This window comes from Hemitrygon akajei, chromosome 3 (genome assembly GCF_048418815.1).
Source record: "Hemitrygon akajei chromosome 3, sHemAka1.3, whole genome shotgun sequence".
Lineage (NCBI taxonomy): Eukaryota > Metazoa > Chordata > Chondrichthyes > Myliobatiformes > Dasyatidae > Hemitrygon > Hemitrygon akajei.
In genome coordinates this window covers 119,284,287-119,303,126 of record NC_133126.1, presented here as the reverse complement: position 1 = coordinate 119,303,126, position 18,840 = coordinate 119,284,287, and positions in this window count along the sequence as shown.

Sequence of the window (18,840 nt, the reverse complement as noted above, 5' to 3'; positions counted from 1 at the left end):
CGGGCTCTATGAACAATCTTAAACTGTAAAAGGAAATGGCGAGCACAAAGAGAGGTTGAATTAACCGATTTGAGAATCAAGTCCCAAATCTCATCAGATAAAGAGATATTTAAATCATGCTCCCAAGCCATTCTAATTTTATCTACAGGGGCACACCGTAAGAATGCTGATTTATCACAAATAAATGATATTAAACCTTTACCCAGTGGATTAATAGAAAGAAAGAAATCCATAACATTTTTCTCGGACATTTCAGGGAAGTTAGGAATTAAAGGATTGATAAAGTGTCTAATTTGGAGATATCTAAAAAAAATGGGCATTAGGCAGATTGAACTTAGCAGAGAGCTGTTGAAAGGATGCGAAGCGATTATCGATAAAAAGATCTTCAAAATGTCTACTGCCCTTCCTATACCAATCATAGAATGTTGAGTCATACATAGTAGGTAAAAAAAGATGATTATGTAAGATAGGACTAGAAAGGAAAAAACCATAAAAACCATAAAATTTCCTAAACTGGGCCCATATTCACAAAGTGTGTCTGACAAGAGGATTAACAATTAGTCTAGACAAACTACTAGGGAGTGCAGAGCTAAGAAGTGCAGAAATAGATAAATCTTTAGTGGAATTCAACTCCATTGCCACCCAATTAGGGCTCTCGGGTTGGCTATGAAAAAAAGACCAAAAGGTAGTGCAACGTATGTTAGCTGCCCAGTAATATAAATGAAAGTTAGGTAAGGCCATGCCACCCTCTTTTTTAGATTTTTGAAGATAAACTTTATTAATTCTAGAATGCTTATTCTTCCACAGATATGACAAAATAATAGAGTCTAAGGAATCAAAAAAGGTTTTAGGAATAAAAATTGGGATAGATTGAAATAAATATAAAAATTTAGGGAGAACATACATTTTAACAACATGAATACAACCTACCAAGGACATAGATAGAGGTGACCATTGTGACAGACTCTGTTTTGTAGTATATAAAAGATTAGCAAAATTTTCACAAAAAAGATCTTTAAACTTCCTTGTAACTGTAATCCCAAGGTAAGTAAATTGATTATGAACTACTTTAAAGGGAAGGTCACGAAATGCTAATACTTGTGCTTCTTTATTAATCGGGAAAAGTTCACTCTTATGTAAATTAAGTTTATAGCCAGAAAACTGGCTAAATTGATCAAGAAATGAAAACATTGGAGGTAAGGATGTGGACGGATTTGAAAGAAAAAGTAATAGATCATCAGCATAAAGAGAAACATTATGCTCAAAACCCCCCTCCAGATCCCGGTCAGTTCAGGACAGCTTCGGAATGTTATCGCCAGAGGTTCTATAGCCAAATCAAAGAGAAAGGGACTTAAAGGGCATCCTTGACGGGTGCCACGTTTGAGGTTAAATAGCTGAAAATTAGTCAAAACAGAGGCAGTAGGACACAGATAGAGCAATTTGATCCAAGAGATAAAACTTTGACCAAAGTCAAATTTTTTTAAAACTGCAAAGAGGTAGTTCCACTCTATACGATCAAATGCTTTCTCCGCATCAAGAGAAATAACGCATTCAGGAATCCCAGTTGAAGGTGAATATAAAATATTAAATAAACGCCGAATGTTAAAAAAAGGAAGACGGTTTTTAATAAAACCAGTTTGATCATCAGAAATAATAGAGGGAATAACAGTTTCTAATCTATGAGCCAAAACTTTGGCCAAGATTTTAACATCAACATTAAGCAAAGAAATCGGCCTTTACGAGAAACACTCTGTTGGGTCTTTACCCTTTTTTAATAAAAGAATAACAGATGCCTCATTAAAAGAGGGTGGCAATTTACCATAATTAAACGAGTCAGATAGTACTGAGAGTAACTGAGGAGAAAGGAGTGAAGAGAACGATTTATAAAACTCTACGGGGAACCCATCAGGTCCAGGAGATTTTCCTGAAGACAGTGCAGAAATTGCAAAAGATATTTCTTCTGATGATATAGGCTCATTCAGTTTTTCTTTAAAATCAGATGAAAGTGAAGGAATATTCAGATTATTTAAGAAAAGATCAACAGAAATATTCTCATTCAGAGATTCAGAGGAATAAAGCCAAGAGTAAAAATTTTTAAATACGTCATTGATTTCTAAGTGATCCGATGTAAAATCCCCATTCTCCTTCTGGATCTTTGTAATATGTTGTTTAGCTTTAGAACGCCTCAGCTGATTAACTAGAAATTTACCAGATTTGTCACCATGAATATAAAAGCGACTCTTACTTTCAAGAAGTTGGTGTTCAACAGGTTGAGTAGACAGAAGATCAAATTTAGTTTGAAGTTCTACACGCTTCTTGTATAATTCAGGATTATTAGTTTGAGCATACAATTGATCTAATTCTTTAATCTGATTAATTAGGTCTAATCGATCTATACGGGACTTTCTATTAAGATTTGCTGTATAAGAGATTATTTGACCCCTCAAATATGCTTTCATGGCATCCCAGACATTCTGGGATGACATTTCAGATGATGTATTAGTGTTAAAATAAAAAGTTATCTGATCCTTAATAAATTTTAGAAAGTTATCATCCGATAATAAAGTCGAATTAAAACGCCAGTGTTTATTCCTCTGAGGGAGACCAGGAAAGTTTAAAGACAAAGTAATTGGGGCATGGTCAGAAATCAGTATACTCTGATAATCACAGAATAGACAAATGAAATAAGTTGATTATCAAGTAAAAAATAGTCAATTCTAGTAAAGGTATGGTGAACATGTGAAAAAAAAGAATAAGCTCTCTCAGTAGGATGAAGAAAATGCCATATATCTGAGATACCATAATTAGAGAGAAAAGAGTGAATAGCTAAAGCAGACTTAGTCGGTGATCTAGTAACAGAGGACGATCGATCCAAATTAGGATCTAACCAACAATTAAAGTCGTCAACCAGTATAAGAGAATATGAATTTAAATCTGGTAGTGAGGAGAAAAAACATTCAAAAAAATTAACTTCATCAAAATTGGGAGCATACAGGTTTGCTAGTACAACTTCAGTATTATATAATTTACCAGAAACAATAATAAAACGGCCATTTGTATCAGATATCTTATTATGGAGTTCAAAAGGAATATTTGAATTAATAAGGATAGAACCCCCCCCCCTAGCTTTGGCGGCAAAGGATGAATGAAAATGTTGACCCACCCACTTTGACAAAAGCCGAGAATTATCAAAACTACGAATATGAGTTTCCTGAAGGAAAGCAATGTCAGCTTTGAGTTGTTTAATATGAGAGAAGACCTTCCTTCTTTTAACAGGATGATTCAATCCCTTCACATTCCAGCTCACAAATTTAAGTGTATTAACCATTATCAATTGTTAGTGCATAGAAGGTAGTAGGCATATAAAAAATCAAACAGTACAATAACAGTCTGGGAGCAAAAATGTAAACATAAATCAGTAGAATCAGGACACAGACATGTCCTGAATAACAAGGGAAAACAAAAAAAACAGTGAGTAGTGTTGGAACTGGAGAATCCACCCCACCCTCGCAACCCAAAACTAGATGGCTATCCAAAAAAGTAGCTAGCTCTACGAAAAATATTAACCCAAAAATGACTTCCAGTTCCGTATCGTTGACAAAGGTTCCGTATACATAATATAGCAAATAATAGCTAATTTATGCACTAGAGAGCAAAATTACAAATAGGAACAACTTCATCAGAAAAGGTATAAAACTTAATATAAAAAAATCAGAAAAAAAACTAACCTACCCGCGAGAAACTATGAAAAATTGAAAGAAAAAAAAATAAAAAGGGGGGAGGGGGAAATTATAAATTTAAAGAGAGTACTTATCAGCCGTTTACAAAAAAAAAACAAATCTTATACTATAAATCAACCAACAGGGAGGCCTTCAATAAAAAACTCCAAGCCTCCAAAACAAATTAAGATCAATTGTAGTTCTCTATAGATAACATTATACAGAAGTAAAATAAATTACACAGGTAAAATCTAAAAGTCCGCAGGGAAACATTAAATTTAAATCATCTATTTAGGAAAAACGCACCAAGTCCAGGGAGAGATTAACTAGAGCCCTTAGAATCTCAATAGTTAATGTCTGAATTATTCAATTAGAGTCTGAGTTGGGGAAAAAGAACTTTACTTCGAAAAGTACTTATCAGCCATTTTAGAAAGTCAGACCGGTTCCGAAGAAGTCAAGATGGCTGGAAGATTTCCAAAAAACAACTCAGCCTCCTTCACTGATTTAAACCACTTATTTTCTCCAGTAGTAAGCGTAATTCGAAGATCGGCTGGATTACGGAGAGAAGGTCTGAATCCACGATCAAAAAGCACTTTTATTACACCTTTAAACTCAGCACGCATCTTCAGAACCTGGGCGGCGTAATCTTCCACAAAACGAATATTCGTGTTTTGAAAAGCAAAAGTACCTCTGCGGCGTGCCTCCATAATCAAACGGTTTTTCACCTGGTATCGATGAAAGCATTAAATAATTGTCTGTGGATGGGAACCCAAAATTGCTCGAGGAACATAAATCCTGTGAGCCCTTTCTAGCTCAGGTGGAGTCGGAAGAAATTCTTTCCCGAAAATCTCACAGAGAAAAGAAGAGAAAAATTCAACGGAAGAGCCCTTTTCGGTGGCCTCCGGCAAACCGAGAATTCGCAGATTGCAGCGTCTGCTCCGATTTTCGAGATCCACCATTTTGGAAGTAAGTTTACTGTTCTCCTCCGCTAGGTTGGAGCAGAAAGTTTCGAGATGTTGAACACGGTGTTCTAAATCTTCAGAGGTTAGGTCGATGCGAGATAAATGTTCAGCATGGTCATCCACTCTGGCATTAATCTGATCCAATTTTGATTCCAGCTGATTGAAAGAAGTTCTCAATTCAGTCTTGATATCCGTTAAAGTATCTTGTCGATGTTGTTCCAAAATAGCGAGAATCTCAGCCGACAGAGCCGTGGAAGTTTCTTTTTTCTCGATTTTAGTACCTTTTGTAGCCATTATGAGATAGGTGTATTCGCAGGCAGATAAAAGGAAACTAATAAAATAACAAACTAAGGTTTAAAAAGGGAGACACATAGCGCAAAGATAGGAAATATAACGGAGCAAAAGTTTGAAGCGACTAAACAATCGCCATCTTACCAGAAGTCTTCACTCTTTCTATTTTATCATCATACAAAAAGTTCTCAATTCTATCCCCTTTAGGTCCAAAGTTGCTGATCTCAAATTTTCCTACATTACATTGGATTTACCACCATTTTCCTATTCAAAAAATAGGGATTTTTCACGTTACGTTGCCATTATCATACTTTACGTCCACAACATATCTGCAGCCCTTGGATTCAGAGAGTACCTCTGCTCCTAATCATTGTCCTAATAAATAATGTAGTCTAGATATTGTCCGAAAGAGGATCAAACCCAGTGGTTGGGCCTAACCTGATTATTGAATAACCTACTCTCTCCTTAGCATTATGGGGGCAGCCATTAGGACCATCACAGGGGCTGCTGAGCGAGCCTCCAGATGACTAACGATCAAGAGGTGTGACCCGTGGACCAACGCAGCTGGGACACAAGCCAGAGCCTGATCAACCCTGGCTGGGTGGCCTGGGTGAGAGTGTCTGACATCGAAGCATCCGAAACACCTGATGACCCTGGGTCACATCCCTCTTGTGTCCCAGCATACACCCTCGGATGTACCTCAGCATCAAAGCAGGCCTCAACTCCTCCTTTAGAATCAGCATCAGTACGCCAGGCCTGTGCCAATCCCAGCCCAGCACCTTCTATTATATGCATGGAGCACACCGATAAAGAAAGAATGCCTTCCTACCATACAAAGTACCTGCTTGTGTTTGAAGATCGGTGGTTGTAATGTTACATGATATAACAGAATATTTTATGTCTATAATTGAGAAATAAGACAATCAGTACAAGGAGTCCACACTACAGATTGTGTTGAATTTTGTTTAACTTCACCTCTATTCTTCTCTGAGTTGATATTATTTCCACATCCATAATCCATACCACTCAGCACTGTGGCTCCTTTTGATAGCAAACTCTACTCCATCAGCCTCCAGGTTGTTTCTCCTGAATTATTTACTAGATTATTACCATTTACTTAGAGCTATCAGCTTAATGGTCTCGAGTTTTAAACTCTCCCACATGCAGTAATTTTGTTACCTCTATCTTTTTCTACTTTTAACAGGCTGTATTGGGTAACATCATTCCTCTTTAGATTTACAGAAAAAGGCTGTAATTATTATACTCTTGAAGTTCTGGTAAATATCATTTACACCTTCTCCAGTGCCTTTATCGCCCCTCGTAATAAACTCAGGAGGTTCTGCAGATGCTGGAAATCTTGAGCAATACACACAAAATGCTTGAGGAACTCAACAAAATCAGGCAGCATCTGTGGAGGGAAATAAACCGACGACGTTTTGGTCCAGGATCCTGCATCAGGACTGGGAAGGAAGGGAGAGGAAGCTAGAATGAAAAAGTAGGGGAGGGGAAAGGAGTACAAGCTGATGTGAAATCAGGTGATTGGAGACGGGGGAACAAAGTGAGAAGCTAGGAGTGATAACCAGAAAAAGTAAAGGCTGAAGGAGGAATCTGAAAAGAGAGGAAAGTGGACCAGGAGAAAAGGAAGGAGGAGGGGTATCAGAGGCAAGTGATGGGCAGGTGAGGAGAAGAGAAGGGTAAGAGGGAAGCCAGAATGGGGAATGGAAAAAGCGATAAGGGGGAGGAGCCCAAGACTGGCTAAAAGATCTCAGCCCAAAAGATTGACATTTTATTCCCCTCTACAGGCGCTGCCTGACATACTGAGTCCCCTCAGCACTTTGGGTGTGTTGGTAAGGAGTTCCAAACCCTGTCCATCGATGGTCCCTTGGGCAGACCCAGCTCTCCACTTGGAGTTAGACCACCCTCCCTGTCCCAATATATCAACCACTGAAAATTACCGTAAGTCTTCTCTCGCTGTTTCCCCTCTGACATGATCAGTTTATAGGAGCCGCTGAACTTCCCTGTCTCCTCTCCACGGTGTTCCAACGGGACCTTGAACGTTATCTCATTGGAGCCGGCTTGCAGAGTAATGCATCCCTCACCTGGGTAACAAAACACAGGGCAAATCCCCAGGGTTAAATGCAGCAGAGTGGGATGGAAGATTCACTTTGGGGAGATCGCAAGGGAGTGGCTCTTTCAAAGGAGCAAGAATATGTGATAGATCAAATGGCCTCGTTCTATGCTGTACAGTTATACAAGACCTGAGCAATTTGCACAAATCATATCAAAGATTGCTATTTGTATTGATAATCAACAAGGAGGCCACCCAATCCACCTTGCAAATGATCTAATATTCATTTCACTCCCTTGCTCCTCCCCCTGCACTTCTAAGATGCATTTACCCAATTCCTCTCTGAAACCTCCTTTTCCATCTCCCTGCTCCACTCTTTGTTCCAAGTTGTTGTGAGGAGGAGGTTTCCCTTCTCTTTTCATTTAAATATTGGATCTTTGGATGCACACATATACCTGTCTGGACACACCCCCCCCCCCCCTGTTGTCTGCTCCTGTGGCTCCTCCCACAGACCCCGGTATAAAGGCGATTGAGGCCTGAGCCCTGCCCTCAGTCTCCAGGATGTAGCATGGTGGTCAATTGCTGCTTGTTCTTTCTTCCAGTCAATAAAAGCCGATATCTCGCCTCACGTCTCAGAGAGTTATTGATGGTGCATTACCCAGCCATCACTCAACCGGTACAAAGCACGGCATTTGTGTGTCCATCCATCTTCATCCACTCTCTCTCTTTTGTTCCCCTCACAACTAAATACACTGCTTTGGATACTTCTGGGTGGATGGGGGGTGGGGTGATCTACCAGGGGGGAGGTTCATCAACCAGAGTCCTGGAACTGAATCTTACCTGAGGCTCTGAAAGGAAGGGGGAGGGGGAAGAGGACTGCAGTAGTAATAGAGGATTGCCCAGTTAGAGGAGCAGACAGCAGATTCTGTGGACGTGAAAGGGACAACTGGATGGTAGGTTGCCTGTCAAGTACCAAGGGCAGGGACTTCTTAGATCAAGTCAACGGCTTTCTAAAGGGGGGAGAGTTCCCCAGAAATCGCAGTATATATCGGAACCACATAGGAAGGAAAAGGGATGAGGTCCTGAAGAGAGAATATGGGGAGTTAGGTAGAAAGTTGAAAAGCAGGGCCTCAAGGGTAGTAATCTCTGGATTGCTGCCTGTGCCACGTGCCAGTGAGGATAAGAATAGGATGATCTGGTAGATGAATGAGTGGCTGAGGAATTGGTGCAGTGGGGGGGGGGGGGGGCGGTGGTGTTGAGATTTCTGGATCACTGGGACCTCTTCTGGGGAAGGTTTGGCCTGTACAAAAAGGACCCATTTCACCTGAACTCAAGGGGCACTAATACCCTTGAGGGCAGGTTTGCAAGAGCAGTTGGGGTGGGTTTAAACTAATTTGGCAGGGGGATGGGAACTGAAGTGATAGGACTGAGGATGGGGCAGTTGTATTACAAGTAGATGCAGTGTGTAGTGAGTGTGAGAAAGGCAGATGACAGGGCAAAATTATAGTCAGAGGGACAGGTCGATGGGAGTACATTGTTTAAATGGTTTGACACAGACTAGATGGGCCAAAGGGCCTATTGCTGTGCTGTACTTTTCTATGAATCTATGAGCTAAAGTGTAACGTGAGGGTAAAATCGAAAAGGGTGATGAATACAGGACTGAAGGTGTCTTATCTGAATGCATGCAGTATATGGAATAAGTTAGCAGTTAGAGTTTCACAGGTATGAACTTGCGGGCATCACTGAGCCATGGCTGAAAGAAAGTCATGATTGGGAATTTAACATCCAAGAATGCATTTTGTATCAAAAGGACAGGCAGGTAGGCGGGGAGTGGGGGGTGACTCTGTTGGTAAAAAAAAATGAAATCAAATCCTTAGAAAGAGGTGACATAGGATCCGAAGATGATGAATCCTTGTGGGTAGAGTAAAGGAACTACCAGGGTAAAAAGACCCTGATGGGAGTTATATACAGGTCTCTGAACGATAGCCAAGATGTGGGATATAAATTACAACAGGAGATAGAAAAGGCATGTAAAAAGGACAATGTTATGATAGTCATGGGAAATTTCAATATACAGGTAGTTTGGGAAAATCAGGTTGGTGCTGGATCCCAACAGAGAATAATTTGTGGAATGCCTTTTTAGAGCAGCTTGTAGTTGAGCCCACTAGGGAAAACGCAATTCTGCATTGGGTGTTGTGTAATGAACCAGACTTGATTAGGGAGCTTAAGGTAAGGAACCCTTAGAAAGCAGTGATCATGTTAAGACAGAATTCGTCAGGCAGTTTGAGAGGGAGAAGATGAAGTCCTATGTATCAGTATCTCAGTGGAGGAAAGGAAATTACAGAGGCATGAGAGAGGAGCTGGCCAAAGTTGATTGGAAGGGGACACTAACAGGGATGATGGCAGGACAAAAATGGTTGGATTTCTGGAAGCAAATCAGAAAGCGCAAGATAGACACATCCCAAAGAAGTATCCTAAAGAGAGGGTGATGCAACCGTGGCTGACAAGGGAAATCAAAAAACAACATAAAGGAAACATAATATTGCAAAAATTAGTGCAAATTTAAAATATAATAGTTAGAGCCTATGATATAAAAGAGATACATAAAGTTGTTTTAGATATATAAAGAGGAAAAGAAAGGTGAGATTGGATATCAAACTGCAGGAAAACAACACTGGAAAGGTAGTAACTGGAGACAAAGAAATGGCAAATGAACTTAAAAAGTATTACGTGTCAGTCTTCACTGTGGTAGATACTAGCTGTATGCCGGAAATTTGAGAGTGTCAGAGAGCAGAAGCGAGTGCAGTTGCTATTACTAAAGAGCAGGGAAGCTGTAAGGTCTGAAGGTAGATAAGTCATTTGGACCAGATGGACTACACCCCATAGTTCTGAAAGTGATAACTGAAGAGATTTTGGAGCAAAACAACATGGGGTTTGGGTAAAAACCTGTCATTGGGAGTGCTCTTACCTTCTAAGCAGCTGGAGTGGAACTCAATGAAGAACTTGGTCTTAGATTTTGTTTTCAGAGTGGCTTCGCAGTGGAGGAAGTTGATAGTGCCCGCTGAGTCAGCATTGTTTGGGTCTGAGAAGTAACGTGACAAGTTAGTGTGGTATCAGTTATTAACATCACTCAGTCACTCCAACACTACTATCGTTGCTCTGTGATTGGTCTTTTCTAAACGGACAGAGGCAGAACATTAATGTTTATCTCTCCCTCTTAACACTCCCCTCCATCAGTTCACCCTCTGCTGTCTGTCCCCACACTCTGTCATCGGCCATCTATCTTCTGTAATTATCTCCTCGATGGTGGGTGGGCAGTTTTAACAACCCGTTGTAGTGTCTCCCTGTCTGCCACAGTGCAATTTCCGTACCATGCAGTGATGACCATTTTAGGATGCTCTGTACTGCGTTTCTGTGGAAGGACGTGATGTGCACAGTACAGCTCTCTTCAGTTTTCTCAGAAAGAGGCGCTGGTAGGCTTTTCTGACTGCGTAAGATGTGTTCAGGACCATGAGAGATTGTGTGTGATGTGCACTCCCGGGAGTTTGAAACCGCTTGCAGTTTCCACTGCTCTGTCGCCGATGTAAGGAGGGGTGTTAGTGGTGCAAGTTCTCCAGAATTTGATAACCATCTCCTTTGTCTTGTTGACATTGAGGAAGAGGTTATTTGCCCAGCACCAGATCTCGAGCTCTTCCACCTCCTCCCTGTAGGCCACCTCATCGTTGTCGGTGATGAGCCCCAGCACTGTGTCATCGGCGAACTTGACAATGTGATTACTCAGGTGTTTGGCTGTGCAGTTGTGGTGAACTACATATACCTGTCTGGACACACCCCCTGCTGACTGCTCCTGTGGCTCCTCCCACAGACCCCGGTATAAAGGTGATGGAGGTCTGAGCCCGGCCTCTCAGTCTCCAGGATGTAGCATGCTGGTCAATCACTGCTTGTTCCTTCTTCCAGTCAATAAAAGCCGATACCTCGCCTTTATGTCTCAGAGTGAGTTATTGATGGTGCATCAGCAGTCGTGTGAGCAGAGTGTCCAGCAGTGGGCTCAGCACACAGCCCTTGGTGGGCAACCATGTTGGGCATGATGGGGAGGGAGGAGGGAGGTGCATCCTGACTATCTGTGCTAACTGGCTGGCCAGTTATTTTGTTACATGTTAGGTAGGTGCCTCAGTCATGTTGAACTTTGGCACTGAACATACCACGGTGGCACTTAAAGGAGAAATAAGTTACCTTGGCAGCTACTAACCAGTTTTAGAAACGAACTGTATTGACACGCCCACCTCAAAGGTTGCAAACACCGGGGAATGGTCGCTGGTGACGATATCTGTGGTGCACCCTGTGATCGAGAACCAACAGTTTTGTCACATTCACTACTCTGTGCACATATTAAAATAACAGCAGGACCCCAGGCCCTGTGATCTCCCGTTAAATTCCGTGCAAACCATTGTTGTACAATTGAGCATCAATTTAACCTACTGTAGAGTGAAAGTGCACCCATTTCCACGCCTGTCAGTGCCTGGGAGAAAAATCTCTGGTTTTCCAGCAAGATTTTCACTGAATCAATCAATAGCATTTACTTAAAGCACAGTCACCATGCACACAATCGTTGACATCTTCCCCCCATCGCCGAAAACATCTATCAGAGGTTATGTCTCAGGACGGTGATATCCATCATTAAGGACACCCACCATTTTGACCACACTCTTTTCTCGCTGATGCTATCAGGTAGGAGGTACAGCAGCCTAAAGACTCACACCTCAGTGTTCAACAGCAGTTTCTTTGCACTGATTCATTCTAGCTATGCATCAAACTTGTGATACATTACAATCAGTCCTTTCATCCAACTCATTCATGCAGATTGTAAGTAGCTGAGGCCTAAGCTTTGATCCTTGATCCACCTTATTATCTGATAATGTGAATACGAAATATGAGTTTATCTATACCTCCACCCTTCTCCCTTCACCTGCCCCCTTTATTTTCCTCTCTATCACCCACTTGCTGCTGTCTCCTAACACCACCCCTCCCCTCCTGTCCCCTCCACCTGCCCATCACCCCCCTCCTCATCCAAATCCATGTACCACCTGCCAGCTCCTGCCTCGACCCTCCATGCAGGCTGTCCTCCGCTCTACACTTTCAGTCCTAATGCAGTGTCTTGCCCCAAAACACCAGCCGTGCTTTTGCATTCTCAGATGCTGCTGACCTGCTGAGTTCCTCCAGCAGATTTCTTAGTGCCCCAGATCCCAGCGTCTGCAGCCACTTGTGCCTCTAATTTCAAATAGTGCTTGTTTATTGTCCCTGAAACAATGCAGCATTATGATCTCTTGCATAGTGTCCTTTGGAGTGACTTTAGAGTATTTCATCTATTAAATCAACAGACTGCAAAGAGTAACGAGAGAGGCAGCAACACCACTACCACCGGGATTATTCTCAACACGGGTACTCCCAAGGTTGTGTCCTCAGTCCCCTGCTCGACTCCCTGTACAGCCATGACCACGTGGTCAGATCCTGCTTTAAACCTATCTACAGGTTTGTAGATGATATCACTGTAGAGGGCCATATTTCAAATAATGATGAGTCACAGTACAGGAAGGAGATAGAGAGCTTGGTGACATGGTGTGATGACAATAACCTTTGCTTCAATGTCAACAAACCAAAAGAGCTGTTCGTTGACTTCAGGAAAAGGCGGGGGTGAGTGGGTGGGTGCACATGCTCCTGTCTACATTAACAATGCTGATGAGAATCACCAACAGCCTGTCCTGGGCCAACCACACAGATGCCACGGCCAACAAAGCTCACTGATGCCTCACCAGGAGGCTAAAGGAATTTGTTATGTCCCCATGGTACTTACAGATGTTTATCGATGCACCATTAAAAGAGTCCTATCTGGATGCAAAAAGGCAAGATGCCGCTGAGCTGCAGCCTCTGCTGAGTCACAGCTCAGGTTTAGTAGTTTGTTAATTATTTACTTGTTCAAATTTTCATTTTCTCAGGTTTGCATGGAGGACTTTTGGAAGAGGGAAGTTAGGGGTCAGTTTAGGTTTTAGTAACTGAGAAGTGGGGCTATTAGAGGTCAGGGTGGAGCCGAAATCGCCGCTCCTCGTTCTAAGACCAGCGATGTGGATGTGCGACATTCGTGGTCAGATGTTGGATGTGAATGAGGGTCTTCCAGGTCAGCGAGTTCTGGAATTCTGTTCAGGCAAGAGGAACAAGTTCCGATCACCCCCAGGGTTCATGACTTAGCGGGTCTGGAGTTCGCGGCCTAGCGTTTGGTGATCGACATGCCCGAGTGTTGTGGGCCGAGAGTAAATCAGAAATCCATGAGTCAGGGCTTGTTGTCCGGAGCTAAGTCTGAATCCCCGTGAGTCCGCTGGAGAGGTTGAAGCTTGAAGTCTGAAGCTCTATGTCCATTAGAATGCGGAGGTCTCTCCTGGAGTTAAAGGATTGTGTATGTAAGTGCGTAGGTGGGAGGGAGGAACAGGGCTTGTTTTTCTGTTGCTTGTTGTGTTCCGTGTTGTTCCGCCGAGTATTGTGGGCATGCTATGTTAGCGCCGGAATGTGTGGCCACACTTACCGGCTGCCTCCGGCACACCCTTCTTTGTCTTGATGTATACATGTACCAGTTATCTGGAATCTTTAATATTGGTATGGCAACTGCTTTGCCCACGAACAAAGGAAACTGCCGAGCATTATGAACACAGCTCAACACATCACAGACACCATCCTCCCCCCCATGGACTCCGTCTAATCTTATCGCTGCTTCAGTAAAACAGCCAGCACAATCAAAGGCCCCACCATCCCAGACATTCTCTCTTCTCCCCTCTCCTATCAGGCAGAAGTTACAAAAACCTGAAAGCACATACCACCAGGCTCAAGGACCACTTCAACCCTGCTGTTATAAGTCTAGTGAATGGTTCCCTACTTGAACTAAGTGGATTCTTTACCTCACAATCTACTCATTATAATCTTATTGTCTACCTACACATCCACTTTCTCCTTAGCTGTTACTTTTTATTCTGCATTCTGTTACTGTTTTAGACCATAGGACATAGGAGCAGAATTAGGACATCTGGCCCATTGAGTCTGCTGGGCCATTCAATCATGGCTGATCCTTTTTTTTCTCCTCCTCAACCCCAGTTCCCAGCCTTCTCCCTGTAACCTTTGATGCCATGTCCAATCAAGAACCTAACAATCTCTGCCTTAAATACCAATGACCAGGCCTCCACAGCTGCATGTAGCAACAAATTCCACAAATTCGTCACCCTTTGGCTAAAGAAATTTCTCCGCATCTCTGTTTTGAAAAGGTGCCCCCTCTATCCTGAGGCTGTGCCCTCTTGTCCTAGACTCTCCCACCATGGGAAACATCCTTTCCACATCCACTCTGTTGAAGCCTTTCAACATTTGAAGGGTTTCAATGAGATCCCCCCGTCATCCTTCTGAATTCCAGCGAGTACAGACCCAGAGCCATCAAACACTCCTCGTATGATAACTCTTTCATTCCAGGAATCATCATTGTGAACCTCCTCTGGACCCTCTCCAATGCCAGCATATCTTTTCTAAGATGAGGAGCCCAAAACTGTTCACAATACTCAAGTTGAGGCCTCAACAGTGTCTTATAAAGCCTCAGCATCACTTCCATGCTCTTGTATTCTAGACCTCTTGAAATGAATGCTAACATGGCATTTGCCTTCCTCACTACCAAGTCAACCTGCAAGTTAACCTTTAGGGTGTTCTGCACAAGGACTCCCAAGTCCCTTTGCATCTCAGATTTTTGGATTTTCTCCCCATTTAGAAAATAGTCTACACATTTATTTATATTACCAAAGTGCATGACCATGCATTTTCCAACATTGTATTTCATTTGCCATTTTCTTACCCATTCTCCTAATCTGTCTATGTCCTTTTGCATCCTACCTGTTTCCTCAACATTACCAGCCCCTTCACCAATCTTTGTATCATCTGCAAACTTGGCAACAAAGCCATCTATTCCATCATCTAAATCATTGAGATACAGTATAAAAATAATTGGTCCCAACACCGACCCCTGCTTGTACTTTGTACTACCTCAAAGCACTATTGTAATGAATTGATACGTATGAACAGAGTGCAGGACAAGCGTTTCACTGTATATTATTACATATTACAGTACTAAACCAATTCTAATTCCAATATTATCCTACCTGTCACATCTCCAAAACATGAAGCTCATTCAGGGCAACATTTCTGTCGTAGCATGATTTGTCTTAACCATGTTAAGCTTTTCCAACTGTCCTGTTAGCGGTCCTAATAATGAACTCCAGCATTTTTCTGACAGCTGCCCTGAAGAGAACTGATTGGTTTAGTTCCCCCTTTTTCTTGAATAAAGGTATTACATTTATGGAACAGTGCCATAGAACTGCTGTCTCACAGCTCAGTGGCATGGGCAGACCTAGGTAGTGACTTCAGGCACTGTCTGTGCAGAGTTTGGATATTCTCTCCACAGTCACATGGGTTTGCAGCCATTTCCTCCTACATCCCAGTAGATTAACCAGTAACTGAACATCACCACCTACCTTCCTGTCGCTGAATCAATTCAGCATTCATACCATCACTTTTTCCTTGAATTTATAACCTTCCTTTGTACAAGCCTCTTGCTTAGGACCTTATCAAAGTGTTCAAATCTACAGCACAGCACAGCCATTTTCTGCTGTACATCAGTTAACCTGTACCTCAGAGAATTCAGTCAAGTCAGTAAATGGCAATAAAAAGGTTCAAAGAAGAATGCCAGAAGTGTGTGAGGCGATAAATGACAAGGGTGAAGAGTATGGGATGAATGGACTACTGTCCCTGGGTGGGGGGGGGGGGGGTATGGAACCATGCACTTAATGGACGACCTTCTGTGTCATTATAAGCCTAAGATAAAATCTCTAGAAGTACTCTACGTTCGAGGGATTTGTCATAGGATATGGGGTGAGACCAGGAATGTGGTTTATTGTATTGCTCTGGTTATTCCAAGAATTCACCACACTCTCTGTGAAAAACCTGTCCCCAGGTGCTCTTTAAATTATTCTCGTCACCTTAAAACTCTCCCCTACCCTGGGAAAAGGAATGTGACTAACCTCCGTGTGTGCCCTCAAAATTCTATACATTACTGTCAGCCCCCTCTCCTTATAACTGAAAAATCTCTAGTCCCAGCAACATCTTTGTGAATCTTTTCTGTATCTTATCACAAACTTTCTTGAAAATTAAAATAAAAACAGAAGCTGAAATAAAAACAGGAATTCCTGTCAATGCTCGCAACATCTTTTCGAGTAATAGAATCACAGAGTCACAGAGCCTGGAACAGGGCCTTTGGCTCAATTTCTGTTCAAGCTAGTCCCACTTGCCCCATTTCCATCTAAACCTTTCTGATCCATGTTTCTGTCTTGTTTTGTTTAAAAGTTGTAATTACATGGCTGGAAACAATCTGTGTGCTTCTGGAACGAAAAGTGTTTCAGGTCTGAGAAACCTCTTCAGAAATGAGAAAGGGAAGGAGCAGTTTAGTCTAGGTAGCAGAGAAAGCAGGGAGGGTGACAGGTGGAACAACAAATTTCTCTGAAAAAGGTTGTCCAAGAAAATCAAAAAATCTCGAAGTTCAAATCCATGGCATGAAAAAGAGGCCATTCATCCCATCATAGTAATGCCACACCATTGTGCATCACCTACTGTCATGAGTCGGTGCACTCGGAGAAGGTCCCTGCTTGGTAATAAACGAGACTGAATATCTCTCAAAGTGCCACCTCCTTCATAGCTATACGTATTCTTAATTCTTCATGACTTTTATCCAGCTGCTTTAATGGATTTAATCAATACTGAGATTTATTGAAAACCTATTCCATGGATATTTAATGAAGTATAATATATCTCTTCTTATCTGTGATCTCCTTGGGTGATAGTAAGATTCATGGTTGGCTCCTCCCATTAGGTGCCTAACGACGCCACTTCTTTCAAAAGTTCTACTTCTTTCAAAACCATGCCCGTGCTGAGAAATTAGCATTGCTCATGAAAGTCATTAGGTACAGGAGAACATACGTAAGAAAATAGGGGCAGAGTCAGTCACTCAAAGGGTTATACAGCACGGAAACAGCCCCTTCCGCTCGGCTCGTGCTTGCTGACCAAGTTGTCTACCTGAGCAAGTCCCAATTGTCTGCATTGGTCCATAGCCCTCAAAACCTTTACTATCCATGTTACTGTTTAAATATCTAAATAAAATCCTAAGCTGGCAGCTCATTCCATATACCTACAATTCTTTATGTCAGGGTTCCCAACCTGGGGTCCATGGACCCCTTGCTTCATTGTTTTGATCCATGGCATTTAAAAGGTTGGGAACCCCTGCTCTCTCTGAAGGTGGTTATCCTTCAGGTCTCTTATAAATCTTCCCCCTCTCACCTGCCAATTTTAGGCTCCCCTACCCTGGGGAAAGGACTGTTATCACTCTCCTAATGATCTGACATTCCTCCATTTTCTAGAGCAAGAAGTCGTAGCATGTCCAACTGTGGGGCAGCACAGTAGTGTGGTGATTAGTGTAACACCATTACAGCTCCAGTGACCCGGGTTCAATTCCTGCTGCTGTCTGTTGCCTCTCAAATCTCAACACTATATTCCCGATGATCCTGCATTTTCTCTACTTCTGACGGAAGGAAGAGAGTAATTGTGATCTATCTCCTTGGATCAGGGAAGGTGGAGGAGAGATTTGCAGTCATGGAGCCATACAGCACAGAATCAGAACCTTTGGCCCACCAAGTCCTCACAGATCATCAAACACCATACATATGAAACCATAAGACCATAAGATATAGGAGCAGAAGTAGGCCATTTGGCCCATTGAGTCTGCTCCACCATTTCATCATGCCTGACCTATTTCCCTCTCAGCTCCAACCTCCTGCCTTCCCCCATATTCCTTTGTGCCCCAATTAATCAATAACCTCTGCCTTAAGTATACCCAATGACATGGTCTCCACAGCTGCCTGTGGCAAAGAATTCCACAAATTCACCACTCTCTAGCTAAACATATTTCCCCACATCTCTATTCTAAATGGACATCCCTCTGTTCTGAGGCTGTCTTTTCTGGTCTCCACCACCCCCACCATCCACTCTATCAAGGACTTTCAACATGCTGCCTCACCTGCTGACTTCCTCCAACATTTTGTGTGTGGTCCTTTCAACATTCAAGAGGGTTCAATGAGACCCCACCCCCCCTCATTTTTCTGAATTCCAGTGAGTACAGGCCAGAGCCATCAAACACTTCTCTTATGATAAGCCTTTCAATCCTGGGATCATTTTTGTGAACCTCCAGTGTCAGCAGTTCCTTTCTTAGGTAAGGGCCTAAAACTGTGCACAATACTGCAAGTGAGGCCTCCCCAGTGCCTTATAAAGCCCCAACATTACATTCTTGCTTTTATATTCTAGTCCTCTTGAAATGAATGCTAACATTGAATTGGCTTTCCTCACCACCGACTCAACCTGATATTAATCCAATACTAAACCATTATTTTTTATACTCACTACATTCTCTTCAACTCATTATGCCAAACTATATGTCCTGAATTATTTTGAGACTGTAACTCCAGTGTTAGAAAGGAAAAACAACCAATTCGATAGCCAAGCACAAGCACTGACATAATAGACCAAACAGGTACCCTCTATGGAATATAATTCAATGATAGCATATTTGTTTGTTTGAGCAAATGGCAAGCTTGAGAAGTGGAGGAATACGAACGGTTTCTTTCACTTATCAAAATATTCCTGCCAGCTGGACGTGCCAAGAGAACCATTGGAGTCT